Source organism: Pristiophorus japonicus, chromosome 17 (genome assembly GCF_044704955.1).
Source record: "Pristiophorus japonicus isolate sPriJap1 chromosome 17, sPriJap1.hap1, whole genome shotgun sequence".
Classification (NCBI taxonomy): domain Eukaryota; kingdom Metazoa; phylum Chordata; class Chondrichthyes; family Pristiophoridae; genus Pristiophorus; species Pristiophorus japonicus.
In genome coordinates this window covers 118,005,786-118,027,771 of record NC_091993.1, presented here as the reverse complement: position 1 = coordinate 118,027,771, position 21,986 = coordinate 118,005,786, and positions in this window count along the sequence as shown.

Genomic DNA, 21,986 nt, shown 5'->3' with positions numbered 1-21,986 from the left:
TAATAGCACTGAGAAGATACGCGAGTCTCAGTGCTATTAATGTGAACCTGTGAACTACCTACCTGATCGGCTGAGCAGTCACACACGACTGCATCTTCTGCGTGGGAACCCTCTGGACGGGAGCACACTTCGCAGCGCAGGAGAAGAAGGCCTCTCCATTGGAAATCAGGGCACCTCCTAGACCACCAGGTAAATTCGTAAACAATATCCAGCGAGGAGGCAATTTCCCGCGGGAAGACCCCCAGAGGAATTTCTGGGCCATTGTCTGAGAAAAGAGGCTTGTTGCAGACTCTAGAACTGAGCAGCCTGCACGTCAATCAATTCTCCTTCTTATGTGGTAGGACCCAAAGGGCTAGAAATTGCGTTGCATCTATTTGGGGCGCTAACTTTTGCGGGGGCGCTGAAGTATCGCCGGGCGCTACACAAATGATTTTGACGTGAACTTCTGCTTTAGAGTTCCAAGAGGGAAGAGCAGCGCTAACTCAAGCGCTAACCAATCCGCTAAAGGGAGCGAAAGACGCAGTAGTGGCAGAGCCCTGAGCAATGTTCTCAGCAGCGCTGCCAGATTCACCATCTCCTTCCCGCTCTTCAAGGGAAGGGGCCAATGCTGCGGTCATTGGAGGCTAAGGCTGGGAATGGTCATCGACGGCACCCACGATACGTGCTGAGCAGCCCCGAGCGCTCTGAGAGAGAGCAGGGCTGGTCGATTGCGGGCTGGAAAAAAAATCTCACTGGAGTTAGAGCAACATTTTGGCCGACCCGACCACCACTGCCTTTAATTAGCGTTCCCCCAAGCGGCCAGCCGAGGTCACAACGCCTCCTGCAGCTGTCGGTCTTGACGCCCGGCGATGCTGCAGGTGGCGGGAGCGAATTTTACACACGGGGGCGGTAACGGGGCGCTGCGCACCGGAGGATGCCACAATCCCCGGGGCGCAGGAGATCGAGGCGGTAAGGTTTAGCACCAGCACTAACACGCAATGCAAGTTCACGGGCGTCGGTAATTTCGCTGCGCCCGGTAAGCCGTTGACACCCCGTTATCACCCCTCCCCGAGGCGCTAACGGGAGGCGCAAAGGAGGCCAATTTCTCTCCCATACTGTCTGACCCCCTGGAGCAGCCTGGATTGGTTCTTGCTGAGATTGCCTGGTTTCAGGTGAATTTGGATGCACACGGCACAGAAGAAGTGTTGACTATGAATATAGGGACATTGGAACTGCTAGACGAAAAAAAGCTTCACTTCATTGGCCATCATACAATGGGTTGGGTGATGAGCTGCCTCATTATTTGCTTACAGACTTCGGCCCGGCGTTTCATTTCTGCCCATCACTTAGACCTCTTGCCTCTTCAGTATTGGCAAAGGACTAACCGGCTCCATAAGAACATAAGAAATAGGAGCAGGAGTAGGCCATTTGGCCTCTCGAGCCTGCTCCGCCATTCAATAAGATCATGGCTGATCTGATCATGGACTCAGCTCCACTTCCATAACCCTTTATTCCCTTATCGCTCAAAAATGTGTCTATCTGCGCCTTAAATATATTCAATGACCCAGCCTCCACAGCTCTCTGGGGCAGAGAATTCCATCGATATATAGCTATTTTAACTTGAAACAATAATCAAGTGCCTCCTGATTAAAGGGTGGGGGGCACTAAAACCGATATATTAAACAAATTAAACTTTTGACAGAAAACTTAAAATCAAATTAAAATTTGGTTGCCGGAGGTGATGATTCACTCCAGTCCCTCCGGTGCCCACCTCTCGTGGAAGGCCGCGAGCATATTGGTGGACACCGCGTGCTCCATCTCAGGGACACCCTGGCTCGAATGTAACCGTGGAAGAGAGGCAGGCAGTCAGGCTGAACAATCCCCTTCCATAGATTTACAACCCTCTGAGAGAAGAAATTTTTCCTCATCTCAGTTTTAAATGGGCGGCCCCTTTTATTTTGAGACTATGCTCCCTAGTTTTAGTTTCCCCTATGAGTGGAAATATCCTCTCTGCATCCACCTTGTCGAGCCCCCATTGTCTGTATGAGGGACCAGAACAAAATAAAGCAGTTCACAAGCTGCCAACTTACATACGCAGATCACTCTTCTTACAATATATATTTAATTCAGTTTTTCTCCCCCCCACGCCCCCCCACAGGCTGTGCCTTACACCCAGGCTTGATCCACAAACCCTGGCTGTGCCCAGAGTTCTTGTATTGACTCTAGAATGAGCGTTTTGGCATGATATCATTTTAAAATAAACACGATCATTCAGTTAGTAATGCGCTTCTCCTCCCTGACGTAAGCGCTTGGCACCAGACCGTTTGGCCTTAACTTAACCTACTTGCAACACAAATAGCTACAACTGCCAACAGAAGCATTTAGTGTATTGGCACAACAATACTCGAGGGGCTGAATGGCCTACTCCTCTTCCTGAGTTCAAATTAGCCGTTATGAGGTTTTTAAAGAATTGCTTTCAAAGCAAAATTATTGATCTTTATGCCGCCCAAGTACAAAATCAGGTGGTGTTCGGTACACAGGCATCGTCTTAGCTCAGCTGGTAGCATTCTTGCCTCTTGAATCAGAAGAGTTGTGAGTTCCATAACATTTCCCTGAAGGTCCTTCCGCTCTCCGGTTGCAATTTTGGTGGAAGACTGTTTACGCCATTTCGCTGGCGATTCTGCTGAAAGATCAGTAGAACCTCAAGAAAGAAAGACTAGCGCCTTTCATGTCCCAAAGAGTTTTACAGCCAAGGAAGTACTGTTTGAAGTGTAGTCACTGTTGTAATGTAGGAAACGCGGCAGCCAATTTGCACACAGCAAGCTCCCACAAACAGCAATGTGATGATGACCAGATAATCTGTTTTTAGTGATGTTAGTTGAGGGATAAATATTGGTAAGTGTTATGTATGTAAAGATTGTAACTGTGTAAGACTTGCCACCAGAAGGCGCAACTGTTGGAGGCCCAAGGTTCACCTACACACCTCGTATAAAAGGTTGTCTGCCATGCTGCTTAGGCATTCTGGAATTGTATTAAAGAGACTAAGGTCACATCAGTTTTAGCTCACAGTACTCAGTCTTATGGAGTTCTTCCATACTTAACAATTGGCGACGAGTAACATATTACGAACTTGCGTTCATTACTGCCGTTGGTATTCTAGAGAGATTTGTAGAGGGTGATGATTGGGAAGCCTTCATTGAGCGTCTTGACCAGTACTTCGTGGCCAACAAGCTGGATGGGGACGATAAAGCGATCAAAAGCAGGTCGATTCTCCTCACTGTGAGTGGGTCTACAATATACGGCCTCATCAAGAATCTGCTAGCACCGGAGAAACCAGCAGAGAAGACATATACAGCATTGTGTACGCTGGTTTGGGATCACCTCAAGCCAAAGGAGAGCGTCTTAATGGCCAGGTATCGCTTCTACATGCAGCACCGCTCCGAGGCTCAGGACGTGGCGAGTTATGTCGCCGATCTGAGATGCCTTGCGGGAACTTGGAAATTTGCTAGATGTTGGGGGAAATGATGCGGGACTTTATTGTGCTTGGCATCAGCCATGAGGTCATTCTTCGCAAGCTGCTGTCCGCCGAATCCCTAGACCTGAGCAAGGCCAGCACGATAGCCCAGGCATTCATATCCACGAGTGATAATACCAGACAGATATCTTCCCAGCATCGAAGCTCACCAGCAAGTACTGTGCATAAAATAACGTTGCTAGCAGGCAGAACGGCATAGGGCGGGGCCTACACGTCTGCAGCTGCAAGACCTAGGATGACTTAGAGTTCACCATCGGGCATAAATACAAATCCATTAGCACCATGTTGGCGCTGCAGGGGTAATCATCGAGCCCATCAATGTCGATTCAAGCACTACGAAACAACGGGCCACCTCCAGCGAATGTGCAAGAGTGCTGCGACTCACCATGTGGCAGAGTCGGCAGAGGATGATCGATCCAAGAGAGGCAACTCAACCTGAGGAAGAAGTAGATGGGGTACACACCTTCACCACCAAGAGCCCTCCTATCATGCTGAAAGTCAAATTGAATGGTATTCCGGTATCAATGGAGTTGAGAAACTGTGGGTCAACAAGGCACAAAAGTCCAAACTGAGCCCGATTCAGACAAAGCTGCACACCTGCACCAAAGAGCTCATACCAGCCATTGGCAGTGCGGCAGTTAAGGTATCATACGATGGAGCTGTGCACGATTTATCACTGTGGATTGTACCAGGCAATGGCCCAACGTTATTCGGCAGAAGCTGGCTGGGAAAGATTCGATGGAATTAGGATGACATCAAAGCACTATCTTCAGTGGATGATGTCGTGTGCGCCCACGTGCTGAGCAAGTTTCCGTCGTTATTTGAACCAGGCATCGGCAACTTCACAGGCGTCAAGGTGCAGATCCATCTCGTCCACGATGCAAGGCCCATTCATCACAAGATACGAGCGGTTCCATATATGATGAGGGAGAAAGTCAAGATCGAACTGGACAGTCTTCAACAAGAAGGAATCATATCGCCAGTCGAGTTCAATGAGTGGGCCAGTCCGATTGTTCCAGTGTTGAAAAGCGATGGCATGGTCAGAATCTGCGCAGACTACAAGGTAACGATCAACCGAGTCTCATTACAAGACTAGTACCCGCTACCCAAGGCAGATGACCTGTTCGCAACGTTAGCGAGGAGGGGGGGGGAGTCGTTCACCAAGTTGGACCTAACCTCCGCCTACATGACACAGGAGTTGGTTGAATCTTCGAAAAGATTGACGTGCATCAACACGCACAAAGGACTGTTTATATACCACAGGTGTCCTTTTGGGATTCGCTCGGCTGCTGCCATCTTCCAGAGGAACATGGCTAGTCCGCTGAAATCAGTTCCGCGCGCCGTTGTGTTTCAAGACAACATCCTGATCACTGGTCGTGACACTACCGAACACCTGCACAACCTGGAAGAGGTTCTAAGTTGACTAGACAGAGTGGGACTCAGGCTGAAATGCTCCAAGTGTGTTTTCCTGGCGCCAGAGGTCAAATATTTGGGGAGAAAGATTGCGGCAGACGGCATCAGACCCACGGACTCAAAGACAGAAGCCATCAAGAATGCACCCAGACCACAGAATGTGATGGAGCTGCGTTCGTTCCTGGGACTCCTCAACTATTTTGGTAACTTTGTACCCGGGTTAAGCACTTTGCTGGAACCATTGCACACGTTGCTACGTAAGGGAGTCGACTGGGTTTGGGGTAAATCTCAAGAAACAGCCTTTGAGAAGGCCAGAAACCTACTTTGTTCTAATAAGTTACTTGTACTGTAGGACCCGTGTAAACGATTAGTGCTAGCTTGTGATGCATCTTCATATGGGGTCGGCTGTGTGTTGCAGCAAACCAATGTATCGGGCAAACTTCAACTGGCTGCATACGCGTCTAGAAGTCTGTCTAAGGCTGAAAGAGTTTACAGTATGGTCGAGAAAGAGGCGTTAGCATGTGTGTCATGTATTCAACCAGCATTGTAACCCATGTGTAAACTGACCTAAGTTGTACACCGTGAGAACACTGACCACTAGGTGGGAGACACTCCTAACCTGGACCTTCAGGTATCAAAGGGGAAGCTCCACCCACCTTCATCACTTGAGTGCTAAGGAATAAAGGACAGGTCACAGACTGACCTTCTCTCAAGCATGGGCCTCGTGTGCATTTATACTGTGTAGTAAGGACGTATCAATGTGTATATGGGGTTAAGAAAATGCACCAATACCTATTTGGATTTCGGTTTGAGTTTGAAACCAACCACAAACCGCTCATTTTGCTGTTTTCAGAAAGCAAAAGTATAAACACCAACGCTTCGTCCCGCATCCAAAGATGGGCACTAACATTGTCCATCTATGACTATGTTATCCGCCACAGACCAGGCACGGAGAACTGTGCTGATGCCCTCAGTCGGCTACCATTGCCCACTACCGGGGTGGAAATGGCACAGCCTGCAGACTTGCTTCTGGTCATGGATGCTTTTGAGAGCGAGGGGTCACCCGTCATGGCTCGCCAGACCAGGACCTGGACCAGCCAGGATCCTGTGCTATCACTTGTAAAAAGCTGCATCCTCACTGGGAGCTGGTCGGCCGTTCCCGGGGAAATGCAAGATGAAATTAAACCGTTTCACCGACACAAGGATGAAATGTCCATCCAGTCGGATTGTCTCTTATGGGGTAATCGCGAGGTTTTGCCAAAAAAAGGCAGGGAAACGATTATACACGACCTACACAATATCCACCCAGGCATAGTCACGATGAAGGCTATAGCCAGGTCGCATGTTTGGTGGCCCGGGATTAACTCGGACTTAGAGTTATGCGTACACCTGTTGAGGGAAGGCATCATCTCGCCAGTCGAATTCAGTGACTGGGCGAGCCCGATTGTGCCGGTGCTCAAGGTGGATGAGTCGGTCAGGATATGTGGCGATTACAAGGCCACCATCAATCGGGTGTCACTCCAAGACCAGTATCCGCTACTGAGAGCGGAGGATCTCTTTGCGACGCTATCCGGTGGCAAACTTTTTTCAAAATTGGACCTGACCTCAGCTTACATGACCCAGGAGCTGGCGAGTGAGTCGAAGAAGCTGACCACCATCACGACACACAAGGGGTTGTTTGAGTACAACAGATGTTTGGGATTCGCTCGGCCGCCGCGATCTTCCAACGAAATATGGAAAGCCTCCTCAAGTCGATTCCAGGGACGGTGGTTTTTCAGGACGACATCCTCATTATGGGTTACGATACTGAAGAACACCTCCACAACCTGGAGGAGGTGCTACGCAGACTGGACCGGGTAGGTCTGCGACTGAAAAAGGCGAAGTGCGTCTTCCTAGCTCCAGAGGTAGAATTCCTGGGGATGAGGGTAGCAGCAGACGGGATCAGCCCTACTGCATCCAAGACGGAAGCGATCCAGAGAGCACCCAGACCCCGTAACACGACGGAGCTGCGTTCGTTCCTGGGGCTCCTGAACTATTTTGGTAACTTCCTTCCCAAATTGAGCACGCTGCTAGAGCCGCTACACGTGCTCCTACGCAAAGGTCGCGAATGGGTCTGGGGGGACAGCCAGGAAAGGGCTTTTAATAGGGCACGCAAATTGTTATATTCCAACAATCTGTTAATGCTATATGACCCATGTAAGAAACTTGTGTTAACGTGCGATGCGTCGTCCTATGGTGTCGGGTGTGTGTTGCAGCATGTCAATGCCAAGGGTCAGTTACAGCCAGTAGCTTATGCCTCCAGTAGTCTGTCCCAGGCAGAAAGGGGCTACGGGATGGTAGAAAAGGAGGCGCTCGCATGTGTATATGCGGTAAAGAAAATGCACCAGTACCTGTTTGGCAGGAAATTTGAGCTGGAGACAGATCACAAACCCCTAACGTCCCTTTTGGCTGACAACAAGGCCATAAATGCAAACACATCAGCCCGCATACAGAGGTGGGCACTCACGTTAGCTGCCTATGACTACACAATTCGGCACAGACCGGGCACCGAATGCACTCAGCAGGCTCCCACTAGCCACCACTGAGGGGGCTACTGAGCATGGTGCTGAGATGGTCATGGCTGTTGAAGCTTTCGGAAGCGAAGGCTCACCCGTGACAGCCCGTCAGATTAAAGTCTGGACAAATAGAGACCCGCTATTGTCTGTAGTCAAGAAATGTGTCCTGAATGGGGACTGGGCAGCCACGTACAGGGCATGCCCTGAGAAATTTAAACCATTTCACAGGCGCAAGGATGAACTCTCGATTCAGGCCGATTGCCTACTGTGGGAAAACCACGTAGTCATGCCCCAGATGAGCAGAGAGGTGTTCATCAGAGAACTCCACAATGGGCACCCGGGCATTGTCACGATGAAGACCATTGCCAGGTCACACGTTTTGTGGCCAGGGATAGACGCAGATCTGGAACTTTGTGTTCGCAGGTGCAACACGTGTGCCTAGCTGGGCTATGCGCCCAGGGAAGCCCCCTTAGCCCCTGGCCATGGCCCGCCAAGCCTTGGTCATACATCCATGTGGACTACGCAAGTCCTTTCATGGGGAAAATGTTTTTGGTTGTAGTAGACGCCTACTCCAAATGGATCGAGTGTGGCATTTTAAATTCAAGCACATCCTCTGCCACAGTAGAAAGTCTACGGGCAATGTTCGCCGCCCACGGTCTACCGGACATCTTGGTCAGCGACAATGGCCTGTGGTTCACAAGCACTGAATTCCAGGACTTCATGGCAGACAATGGAATTAACCATGTTAGAACGGCACCGTTCAAGCCGGCCTCAAACGGCCAGGCAGAACGAGCAGTGCAGATAATCAAACATGGGATGCTCAGAATCCAAGAGGGTTCCCTACAAACCCGCTTATCACGCCTCCTGTTGGCCTATAGATCCCGACCACACTCGCTCACAGGGGTTCCACCCGCAGAGCTACTAATGAAAAGGACACTCAAAACCCGATTATCCCTTATACACCCCACCATGAAAGAAATTGTCGAGAGCAGGCGCCAGTCACAATATCACTACCATTGACAGGAATGCGAGGGCGCGATGTATTGATGTAAATGATCCTGTTTTTGTCCTCAACTATGCTGCAGGGCCCAAATGGCTCGCAGGCACTGTGGTTGCCAAAGAGGGAAATAGGATTCTGGTAGTTAAACTTACCAATGGACAAATCTGCCGCAAACATGTGGATCAAACAAAAAGGAGGTTCAGCAACCCCATAGAAGAAGCAGAGGAAGAACACGATATAGAGTTCACTCCACCACAGGTGACCGAACACCGGAACCAAAGGGAGGAGAGCCCAGTCACTGTGGGCAGTCCGGACAGGCCTGAGGCACTGCAAACAGCAGACACTCAGGCCAGTGCCCAACTACCGGAGCCCCAACTCAGGCGCTCTACAAGGGAGCGTAAACCACCAGAGAGACTCAACCTGTGATCCCAATAAGACTTTGGGAGGGGAGGTGATGTCATGTATTCAACCAGCATTGTAACCCATGTATAAACTGACCTAAGTTGTACACCGTGAGAACACTGACCACTAGGTGGGAGACACTCCTAACCTGGACCTTCAGGTATCAAAGGGGAAGCTCCACCCACCTTCATCACTTGAGTGCTAAGGAATAAAGGACAGGTCACAGACTGACCTTCTCTCAAGCATGGGCCTCGTGTGCATTTATACTGTGTAGTAAGGACGTATCAATGTGTATATGGGGTTAAGAAAATGCACCAATACCTATTTGGATTTCGGTTTGAGTTTGAAACCAACCACAAACCGCTCATTTCGCTGTTTTCAGAAAGCAAAAGTATAAACACCAATGCTTCGTCCCGCATCCAAAGATGGGCACTAACATTGTCCATCTATGACTATATTATCCGCCACAGACCAGGCACGGAGAACTGTGCTGATGCCCTCAGTCGGCTACCATTGCCCGCTACCGGGGTGGAAATGGCGCAGCCCGCAGACTTGCTTCTGGTCATGGATGCTTTTGAGAGCGAGGAGTTACCTGTCACTGCTCGCCAGACCAGGACCTGGACCAGCCAAGACCCTGTGCTATCACTTGTAAAAAGCTGCATCCTCACTGGGAGCTGGTCGGCAGTTCCCGGGGAAATGCAAGATGAAATTTAACCATTTCACTGACACAAGGATGAAATGTCCATCCAGTCGGATTGTATCTTATGGGGTAATCGCGAGGTTTTGCCAAAAAAAGGCAGGGAAACGATTATACGCGACCTACACAATACCCACCCAGGCATAGTCATGATGAAGGCTATATGCAGGTCGCATGTTTGGTGGCCCGGGATTAACTCGGACTTAGAGTCATGCGTACACCAGTGCAACACGTGCTCACAACTGAGCAATACACCAAGGGAGGCTCCATTGAGTCTGTGGTCATGGCCCTCCAAACCGTAGTCCAGGTTCCACCTCGGTTTTGCTGGCCTTTTTCTCAGAAAGATGTTTTTAGTTGTAGTGGATGCTTACTCTAAATGGATTGAATGCATAATCATGTCATCCAGCACATCCACTGCCACCATTGAAAGCCTCCGGGCTATGTTCGCCACCCATGGCTTGCCTGACGTGTAAGTGACAATGCACTGTGTTTTACCAGCTCGGAATTCAACGAGCTTATGACCCGCAATGGCATCAAGCATGTCAGGTCTGCCCCGTTTAAGCCTGCATCAAACAGTCAAGCAGTCCAAACTATCAAGAAGGCTCCTTGCCGAACCACTTATCTCAGGTTCTGCTCAGCTACCGGACGTGACCCCACTCACTCACTGGGGTTTCCCCTGCAGAATTGTTAATGAAGAGAGCACTCAAAACCTAGTCCACTCGGATCTAAATGATCATGTGGAAACCCGGCGTCACCGGCAAAACATGTACCACGATCGCACGGCTATATCACGGAACATTGATGTTAACGACCCTGTGCTTGTCCTTAATTAATGCCATGGTCCTAAATGGGACGCCGGCACTGTCTTGGCTAAGGAGGGGAATAGAGTGTTTCTAGTCAAACTATTGAATGGACAAACGTGCAGAAAGCCAAACTGCGGTTCAACGATAACCAGGAACAACCTGAAGAAGACATCACCACTATCGATCCACCAACAAACACCCAACCAACAATCGACCTTGCTTTCAACCAAGAGGATGAACCCACCATTCCCAACAGTCCTGTCAGACCAGCCACACCGCAGTGCAGCAATGGGCCGGCCAACTCACCCATGCCAGAGTTTGAACTCAGCCGATCAACCAGGGAGCGTAGGGCCCCGGATCGTCTCAACTTGTAAAATAATTTGTATCAAAGACTTTGGGGGGAGTGGTGTTATGTATGTAGACATTGTAACTGTGTAAGACTTGCCACCAGAGGGCGCAACTGTTGGAGGCCCAAGGGTCACCTGCACACCTCGTGCAAGGGAGTATAAAAGGCTGTCTGCTATGCTGCTTAGGCACTCTGGAGTTGTACTAAAGAGACTAAGGTCACATCAGATTTAGCTCACAGTACTTAGGGCCCAGGTTTCCGATGCTGGAGAAACCTCCGAGATTTATGTGACCTGCCTGGGATAAAAAGCGCGCCGGAATCCTACCGAGGAATTCTCCGGTCGTCCTGGAGCATGACATGGCGCAGCGGAGTCTCCCTGGGGCGGAGCAAGCCGATCGCAGCCTGCAGGGGGGCGGGGCTAGGGATCAGCATTCTTCTAAGTGCTAGCAGTGTTGCGCAAGCGCGTTGGAGCATGCGCGCCTGTGCAATGGCTCAGCAGGGCATTTTTCCCCCAGTCTGTGTTTGGGTACTGGGGAGGGATGGAGGAGCATGGGAAGGAGGCACTGGGGAGGAGATCGGTGGAGGGGGGAGGAGATCGTGGGGGGGGGAGGGGTAAGTGATCAGTGGGGGGGGGGGGAGATGATCGGTGGGGGGGGGGGAGGAGATCGGTTGGGGGGGTGGGAGGAGATCGTGGGGGGGGAGGGGTAAGTGATCAGTGGGGGGGGGGAGATGATCGGTGGGGGGGGGAGGGGGAGGTGATTGGTGGGGGGGGGGAGGTGATCGGTGGGGGGGGAGGGGGAGGTGATCGGTGGGGGGGGAGGGGAGGTGATCGGTGGGGGGGGGGGAGGAGATCGGTGGGGGGGGAGGGGGAAGAGATCGTGGGGGGGAGGGGTAAGTGATCAGTGGGGGGGGGGGAGATGATCGGTGGGGGGGAGGGGGAGGTGATTGGTGGGGGGGAGGTGATCGGTGGGGGGGGAGGGGGAGGTGATCGGTGGGGGGGGGGGGAGGAGATCGTGGGGGGTGAGGGGTAAGTGATCAGTGGGGGGGGAGATGATCGGTGGGGGGGGAGGGGGAGGTGATTGGTGGGGGGGGGAGGTGATCGGTGGGGGGGGAGGGGGAGGTGATCGGTGGGGGGGGAGGTAATCGGTGGGGGGGGGGGAGAGGTGATCGGTGGGGGGGGAGGGGGAGGTGATCGGTGGGGGGGGGAGGTAATCGGTGGGGGGGGGAGAGGTGATCGGTGGGGGGGGAGGGGGAGGTGATCGGTGGGGGGGGAGGGGGAGGTGATCGTGGGGGGGGGGAGGAGATCGTGGGGGGTGAGGGGTAAGTGATCAGTGGGGGGGGGGGGAGATCGGTGGGGGGGGAGGGGGAGGTGATTGGTGGGGGGGGGGAGGTGATCGGTGGAGGGGGAGGAGATCGGTGGGGGGGGAGAGGTGATCGTGGGAGAGGTGATCGGTGAGGGAGCGTGGCAAGGGGTGGGGAGCGTGGGTTGGGGGGCACTCGAAATGATCAAAGGGCCCGAGGAGAGAGCAGGGGTTCCTCCGTCCAGCCTCCCCTTACCCCCGCGTTCAGCCCCCCACACCCCCTCCCACACCACCCCCTCCCCCACACACAAACCCATGTTCAGCCCCCCATGCATTCACCCCCTCCTCCACACACCCCCTGCATTCACAACCCCCCACACACACACTCCCCCCACACACACACATATATACACACACACACACACACCCCCCCCACACACACACACACACACATCCCCACACCCCCCCCACACACACAACCCCCCCACACACACACACCCACACACACACACATCCCCACACCCCCACCCCACACACACACACACACACACACACACCCCCCATACACACCTCCACACGCCCCCCACCCCCCCCACACACACACACAAACCCCCCCCCCACACACACACACACCCACCCCCCACACACTACCCCACACGCCCCCCCACATCCTTCCCTCCACACACACACACCCACACACACCACCCCCTCCCCCACACACAAACCCATGTTCAGCCCCCCCTGCATTCACCCCCTCCTCCCACACACCCCTGCGTTCACAAACCCCCACACACACTCCCCCCCACACACACACACACCCACACACCCCACCCCACCCCTCACTATCAGATAGAGAGAGAGAGAGAGAGACACTGTCAGAAAACACCTTCCCTTCACATAAAGGTAGGATTTCTATTTTTTTATTTTTTATTGATTGATTGCTTATTACTTTGGTCTTGGTGCTTTAGGTGCCGGTTCCTCTATTTTTCATTAATTAATTGCTTATTACTTTTTGTGCTTCGTAAATGTACTGCTTTGCTTTGTGCTTACTGCTTTAAATGTACTTTGCTTCTTTAATGTTGTTGTGAAGGTGTTTATGGAATTATCCTCTAACTTCCCCTCCCCCTGTTGTGATGTTGATGTGTCCTTTGTGTTTAATGCTTCCCACGCCGCCTTCCACCCCCCCCCCCCCGCACCCCCCCCCCCCCTCTCTCCCTGTTCCCCCGTCTCTCGCTGTGCCTACACTGAACTTAACTCTAGGCAAGGTTTTTCAGAACTTACAAAACCACTTACTCCATTCTAAGTTAGTTTGGAGTAAGTTTTCGCTGCCGAAACTTGCAAAACAGGCCGAAGTCGCTGGACACACCCCTTTTGAAAACAAATACGCTGAATTAAAATGAACCTAAACTAACTCACTCGAACTGGAGCAAGCTAAGTGCCGAGAATTGCGATTTCTAAGATACTCCAAACTAAACTAGTTGCTCCAAGAAAATTGGAGCAACTCGACCCGAAATGAAGCCTCGATATTTGCGCTCAAGTCTCTGGAATGGGATTTGAACCCACAACCTTCGACTCAGAGGCGAGAGTGCTTACTTGGGCGGCAAAAAACATCTGTAATTCTGCTTTAATAAACGTTCTTTAAAAACCTCATAACAATTGGAACATAGGAAGAGGAGTGGCCCATTCAGCCCCTCGAGCCTGTGGTGCCAATACAATAAAAGTTTCTATTGCCAGTTGTAGCTATGTGTGTTATGAGCCACGGTTGGACCCAGCTAGAAAGAGAGGATAGAACACAGACTGCACTCACTATACCACCAACCTCCTGTATTAGAAGAGAGACTGCAACAGAAGCCAAATCCAATAACCCACACCCAGCAAGGTCCCACAAACAGCAATATGATATTGACCTGATAATCTTTTATTTTTAGTAATGTTGGTTGAGGGAGAATTCCCCTGCTCTTCTTCGAAATAGCGCCATGGGATCTTTTAAATCCACTTGAGAGAGCAGATGAGGCCTTGGTGTAATGTCGCTTCCAAATGACTGAACCTCCGACAGTGCAGCACTCCCTCGTTACTGCTCTGTGGAAATGTCATGGCAATTCTACCCAATAATCCAGGTTGACTCTTCAGTGCAGTACAGAAGGAGTGCTGCCTTGTCAGAGATGAGAAGTTAAAAATTAGGAGCAGGAGTCAGCCATTCGCCCCCTCAAGCCTGCTCTGCCATTCAATAACCTCAACTCTACCTTCCAACTTAGATGTTAAAGCGAAGCTCTGTCTGTCTCTTTCAGTCACTCAGGTAGATGTTGAAGATCCATAGTGGTTTATGAAGAGTTCTACTGTTATCCCAGCTATCATTTCTTCAGGGGATTGAAAGCCACGGCACACTGTGGGCAAGATGTCCAGATCTATTAAGAATGACTGCATGCAGTGAGCAGTGGTGTTCAATCCCTTGCCGCTCCATTAAGAGTTAGGAATCAGGAGCTGGACTGAAGGAAAGAGCAGGGAGCGCCAACTGAGAGGGGGAGTCTAAAACGTCACTCATTTTCATCCACAACCACAGACATGCAAATGCTACCTCTTAAATCTTGGCCTGCATGCTTAATTAGAACGGCTTTCAATGCAGCCTCCTTTTCAAAAGTGTTTGCGAATCAATATTGGGAGCTGAGGAGAATGTGACGGTAGAACCTCACTTTAAAGAACAGTATGGGGAAAGTAGTTTGTTGAAGGATCTTTCTATTGATATTCAGCAAATAAAAACCAAATGCTCAGCAAATTTTATGCTGAAGCTAATTGAATAAAGACCACACTTGAAAAATCTTCCGCGGATAACTAATCAAATGAGGGGAAACCGTTTCTTTCTAAGCTTAATAAGAGTATTGTGTTGAGGACTATAACTGGGGCGGGGTGCAGGGGGCAGGGGACGAGGGGCAAGGTGCAGGGGGCGAGGGAGCAGGGTGTGAGGGGTCAGGGTGTGAGGGGTCAGGATGTGAGGGTGTGAGGGGGCAGGGGGCGAGGGGCAAGGTGCAGGGGGCGAGGGAGCAGGGTGCGAGGGGGCGAGGGGTCAGGGTGTGAGGGGTCAGGGTGTGAGGGGTCAGTGTGTGAGGGTGTGAGGAGGCAGGGGGCGAGGGGGCAGGGGGCGAGGGGGCAGGGTGTGAGGGGTCAGGGTGTGAGGATGTGAGGATGCGAGGGGGCAGGGTGCGAGGGTGCGAGGGGGCAGGAGGCGAGGGGGCAGGGGAGCAGGGTGCAAGGGGGCAGGGTGCGAGGGGGCAGGGTGTGAGGGGTCAGGGTGTGAGGATGCGAGGGTGCGAGGGGGCAGGGGGCGAGGGGGCGGGGGAGCAGGGTGCGAGGGGGCAGGGTGCGAGGGGGCAGGGTGCGAGGGTGTGAGGGGGCAGGGGGCGAGGGGGCGGGGGAGCAGGGTGCGAGGGGGCAGGGTGCGAGGATGCGAGGATGCGAGGGGGCAGGGTGCGAGGGTGCGAGGATGCGAGGGGGCAGGGTGCGAGGGTGCGAGGGGGCAGGGGGCGAGGGTGCGAGGGGGCAGGGGGCGAGGGTGCGAGGGGGCAGGGTGCGAGGGTGCGAGGATGCGAGGGGGCAGGGTGCGAGGGTGCGAGGGGGCAGGGTGCGAGGGGGCAGGGGGCGAGGGTGCGAGGGGGCAGGGTGCGAGGGTGCGAGGGGGCAGGGGACGAGGGTGCGAGGGGGCAGTGGGCGAGGGGGCGGGGGAGCAGGGTGCGAGGGGGCAGGGTGCGAGGGGGCAGGGTGCGAGGATGCGAGGATGCGAGGAGGCAGGGTGCGAGTGTGCGAGGGGGCAGGGGGCGAGGGGGCAGGGGGCGAGGATGCGAGGATGCGAGGGGGCAGGGTGCGAGGGTGTGAGGGTGCGAGGGGGCAGGGGGCCAGGGAGCAGGGGGCGAGGGAACAGGAGGCGAGGGGGCGAGGGGACAGGGGGGGAGGGGCAGGGGGCAAGGGGGCGAGGGGGCAAGGGTGAGAGGGGCCAGGTGCGAGAGAGCAGGGGGTGAGGGGCCAGGGGGCGAGGGTGGTGCGAGCGCGAGGGTGCGAGGGGCAGGGCGCAAGGGGGTGAGGGGCAGGGGGGAGGGGGCAGAGGGTGAGGGAGTAGGGGGGCGAGGGAACAGGGGCCGAGCGGGCAGGGTGCGAGGGGGCAGGAGGCGAGGGGGCAGGGGGCAGGGGGCGAGGGGCAGGGGGCGATTGGGCGAGGGGGCAGGGTGCAAGGGGCCAGGGTGGTGGAGGGGCGAGGGTGCGAGGGCCAGAGGGCAAGGGGCAGGGGGCGGGTGGCAGGGTGAGAGGGGAAGAGGGCTGAGGGCAGGATGCAAAGGGCAGTGTGTGAGGAGGCAGGGAGCAGGGTGCGAGGGGCAGGGGGCGAGGGATAGAGGGTTAATGGGCGAGGGGCAGAGGGCGAGGGGGCAGGGTGCAGATGCAAGCTACAGGCACTCTGTAGCAACAGACTTTTTTTCATAATTCATTTAGCCTGAGAGGCACCTCTCATTCTAACCTTAAGCTCATCCAAAACCGTGTCCTAACTCGCTGACCTACATTGGCTCCCAGTTTGGCAATGCCTCAATTTTAAAATTCTCACTCCTTGTTTTCAATTCCTCCATGGCCTCACCCCTCCCTATTTCTGTAACCTCTTCCACCTCTACAAGCCTTCGAGATGACTGCACTCCTCCAATTCTGGCCTTGCGCGCATTTTCGATTTTAATCTCTCCGCCATGGGTAGAGTTGTTTTCAGCTGCCTGGGCCCCGCTCTGAAATTTCCTCCCTGAACCTCTCCACCTCTCTCTCTCTCTCTCTCTCTCTCCTCCATTCAGATGCTCCCGACAACCTAGCTCTTTGACCAAGCTTTTGGTCACCTGCCCTAATATCTCCTTATTTGGCTCAGTGTCAAATTTTGCTTGATGAAGCACCTTGGGACGTTTCACTGCTTTAAAGGTGCTACATAAATACAAGTTGTTGTTGTTGTTGATGTGATGCATTTAATTTGGGAAGTCTGAGAATTCTGGGGAAAACGGGATGGGAGGCAGGACTAAGATAGCTATATATTAAATATCTTCCATCTGCGTGCATTTCTATAGACTGACTATCCATCAGGCCCAAGCTGTACCGGACGCTGCTACTAGTTACAAAGTGGAAAAACATGTTCCATTGCTCAGCACGATCATCCCAGAGTCTGACCCTGTCAGTCACTGCCAGGATTCCTTCCTCTTTCTGACAGATTATGGATCAAATAGACTCCAAGAGCTCCATAAACAAGCGACACTCAAGCAGCAATCAGTACATTTATTTTTAGCAGTTCGTGTAAAAATTGTCAGGGATTGTTTAAACAGGAAGTATTTCATCTGTTTGATTGTTGGTATAATGCTTCAATAGATCTGTTAGACAAGGCTGTTTCAGTCAGTATTTGATACGGTGTTTTATCATCCCTGCAGCGTCTGACAGCCAGGATTCTTCAACATGTTCTCTGATAATGACATGTTATTTTAGGGCACCTCACCATGATAGCAACTATCCTCTCCATGACCCTTTTCTCATTATAGCGCTCTTTATAACTCGCTGTAATTCTCTTGGCTCACAGCGGATCGCAAGCTAGGTAGAGATGAGGAAGGCCATGCATCCCATCAATATTCTTCAGTTCCCCCGCCCCAACCCATCATGACATCCACCTGTTCAAAATTGGTTCCATTATGGTTTCTCCTCAGAACACATAAGAACACAAGAATTAGGAACAGGAGTAGTCCATCTAGCCCCTCGAGCCTGCTCCGCCATTCAACAAGATCATGGCTGATGTGACGGTGGACTCAGCTCCACTTACCCGCCCGCTCCCCATAATCCTTAATTCCCTTATTGCTTAAAAATCTATCTATCTGTGACTTGAATACATTCAATGAGCTAGCCTCAACTGCTTCCTTGGCCCTTCCGTTTGTCCACCGTAACTTTGGCGGAGGAGCTAAAGAAAGCCCCGGGTATAATGTATTTGCTTCATGGGTTCTTTGCTTAAGAATTCATAGCAACGCATTGCTATTAAGAACTAGTGGGTTTATTAGCAAAAGGTTTAACAATCCACACTGCACATTACCAGTTCATCCACCAGGCTCACAATCGCCTGCCTCATCGTGGATCCCCTGAACCCAATTGGCCGGGGTTTTATTAAGTCTTGCGAACATCACGTGACTGGCTCAACAGCTCTACAACTATTTTGTTGCAACGTAAATTAAATGTCCCCTTTTGGCAAGGGCACTGGAGACCACAAATTAATGTTTTGAACTTTAATGAAACCTTAAATCAAATTAAAATTTGGTTGCCGGGGGTGATGATGCACTCCAGTCTCGCGGGACATCGCGGGCTCCATCTCCAGGGACACCCTGGCTCGAATGTAACCGCGGAAGAGAGGCAGGCAGTCGGGCTGAACGACCCCCTCGATCACCCACTGCCTGGACCGGTTGATGGCCACTTTGGCCATGCGCAGGAGCAGTCCTACGAGGAGGCCTTCCGACCTGCCCACTGCCCTCCGCACAGAGTGCCCAAAGATCAGGAGCATGGGACTGAAGTGCAACCAGAATTTGATGAGCAGCCGCTTAAAATATTGAAAGAGGGGCTGCAACCTCACACTCTCAACATAAACATGAAACACGGACTCCTGCAGGCAGCAGAAATTGTAGGCGGCCTGAGAGTCCGTGAACCGACTTAAAAATCGATTGCACGGGACTGCTTCAACAGCTCTACAAACTTGTGAGCATTCTCACAGGTGCATGCATTACACCGTGGAAAATGGTGTAAATGCACTGCCATTTCCGTGGCAATGGCGCTCGAGCGGGAGAAAACTCCTCCTGCGGAAATCCACCCCCTGAAAGGTCAGTGAGCTCAACCACGTCCTTGGTTCGGCAAGTCACGCGGTTAACTTACCCTTCGCTTCTACAGGCTTAACTCAGGTCCGGGGCAATTGTGAGGAAGACGGCAGAGCTTCTGGAAGCTATTGGCTCTTGTTTGCACAAAGGACAACGTTTGGAGGTTGACCGCACCTTCTGCTGGTTGCCAGTTCCACCAGAATTTAGTGTATATTTTAGAAGGGGTGTAACTCTGGCGTATCAGACCTGCCCCCAAATTCTGATTCCTTTTGCCAGAATGACATCAATGTGTGCACCTGTGAGTATGCTCACAACTCTGTAGAGCTGTTGCAAAACACAAAAAAAAACAAAAACAAAAAAAAGGCATGTAAACTGTTTGGAATGTTCCCCCCCCCCCCCCCCTTTAATAAGGGGGCACATGATTTAATGTTTATTTATTTTGCAACAAAAAGAGTTGTAGAGCTGTTGCATTGTGAGTGGCTTAGCCAGTCACGTGATGTTCACAAGACTCAATAAAACCCCAGCCAGTTGGGTCTAGGTCATCCACGATGAGGTACGCAGTTGCGAGCCTAGTGAATGAACTGGTAATGTGTAGTGTGATTGTTAAACCTTTGTTCATAAACCAACTAGCTCTTAATAGCAATATATTGCTATGAATTCTTAAGCAAAGAACCCATGAAGCAAATACATTACACCTCCCAAAAACCATAGCATTTTGAACCTTCTAACTTTACGCAGGATTCCTTTACAAGAGGAAGGGTTGGCCTGTATTGATACCCACTAGCCTGTTTATGGGAGTGCTGGTTCTATGGCCAAAGGTTGCTGTCCAAGTTGTGCTGCTTTGCCGTACGTTGAATGTCATGAAGTTGCTGTTTTGCGCTGTAGATTATGAACTAAATCTACTGCTGATATTTTGGGCTAGTAATTAGTACAAACCCTTTTAATGATGTGATAATTGTTAATTACTGCCAATCAACCTCTCTGGCACTGAAAATTAACTATTACAAGTGAGGAGTTTCATTCTTCAGGTTTTTAATTTTGCGGGGGAAGATTTTTAAAAAGTCTTTTTTTTTTCTTATTTTTCCTTTTTGTCCTTAATTTCTCTTAATCCAATCTTTCTCTCTCTTTATTTCTCTTTCTGTACCCGATTTGACATTAAATTCACCCCCTTTATTTCACCTTCCTTCTCAGTCCTTCCTGTGTTTATTTCCCAATCCTTAAATCTGATTGGATTAAGGAGATACACTGTGTGTCCTGTTGTTCACTTGGGTCCCAGAAACCCCTTCGCCCTTGCTGGCCCGTTATCAGCTCACACATCCAGCAACTTCGTGAGCAAAAGTTTTTTTTGGAGCGGAAGGGTGCAGGGGCAAGGCTACCTCACTGCAGGCGCTGTTAAGATACCCAGCTACGGCACAATCTGGCCCATTGAGCTCACCCAACGGTTGATGCTACGGCGATATTGGTGGCAGACAGCATAAGTTAGACTGTTAATGCTCCACCGATCCTCTAGTGACAGATCTACGCCATGATTTGCTGGAGAACCGACGCAAATACACCGCAGAGAGCATCGTATTGAGTCCAGCACAGCGCAGCCAATGTCCCATGTCGACCTAGGGTGCCGTGAACTGTGGCCACTTTTGTAACTAGAAGATTTTTCCTCCAGTTACATGCACACACACACAATCTATATATGTTATAAATTATTTTAATTGTGAAGCTAACACCTGCTGGGCACCAATACTTGCCGGTTAAGCAACACCTCAATTTCAAAATCCTCATCCTTGTTTCCAAATCCCTCCATAGTCTTGCCTCTCCTATCCCTGTAATCTCCCGCAGCCTCACAACCTCCCTAAGAAATCAAAAAAGCAAGGTTAAAAAAGCAAATGGTATGTTGGCCTTTATTATAAGAGGATCCGAGTATAAGAGTAAATGTCTTACTGCGGGGAATTATAGACCGGTTAGCCTGACATCGGTAGTGGGGAAAATGTTGGAATCAATTATTAAAGATGAAATAGCAACGCATTTGGAAAGCAGTGACAGGATCAGTCCAAGTTAGCATGGATTTATGAAAGGGAAATCATGCTTGACAAATCTTCTAGAATTTTTTGAGGATGTAACTAGTAGAGTGGACAAGGGAGAACCAGTGTATGTGGTGTATTTGGACTTTCAAAAGGCTTTTGACAAGGTCCCACACAAGAGATTGATGTGCAAAATTAAAGCACATGGTATTGGGGGTAATGTACTGATGTGGATAGGGAACTGGTTGGCAGATAGTCAGAGTCGGGATAAACGGGTCCTTTTCAGAATGGCAGGTAGTGACTAGTGGGGTGCCACAGGGCTCAATGCTGGGGTCCCAGCTATTTACAATATACATCAATGATTTAGATGAAGTAATTGAGTGTAATATCTCCAAGTTTGCAGATGACACTAAGCTGGCTGGCGGTGTGAGCTGTGAGGAGGATGCTAAGAGGCTGCAGGGTGACTTGGACAGGTTAGATGAGTGGGCAAATGCATAGCAAATGCAATATAATGTGGATCAATGTGAGGTTATCCACTTTGGTGGCAAAAACAGGAAGGCAGGATATTATCTGAATGGCGGCAGATTAGGAAAAGGGGAGGTACAACGAGACCTGTGTGTCACGGTACATCAGTCATTGAAAGTTGGCATGCAGGTACAGCAGGCGGTGAAGAAGGCAAATGGCATGTTGGCCTTCATAGCTAGGGGATTTGAGTATAGGAGCAGGGAGGTCTTACTGCAGTTGTACAGGGCCTTGGTGAGGCCTCAACTGAAATATTGTGTTCAGCTTTGGTCTCCTAATCTGAGGAAGGACATTCTTGCCATTGAGGGAGTGCAGCGAAGGTTCACCAGACTGATTCCTGGGATGGCAGGACTGACATATGAGGAGAGATTGGATCGACTGGGCCTGTATTCACTGGAGTTTAGAAGAATGAGAGGGGATCTCATAGAAACTTACAAGATTCTGACGGGACTGGACAGTTTAGATGCAGGAAGAATGTTCCCGATGTTGGGGAAGTCCAGAAGCAGGGGTCACAGTCTAAGGATAAGGTGTAAGCCATTTAGGACTGAGATGAGGAGAAACTTC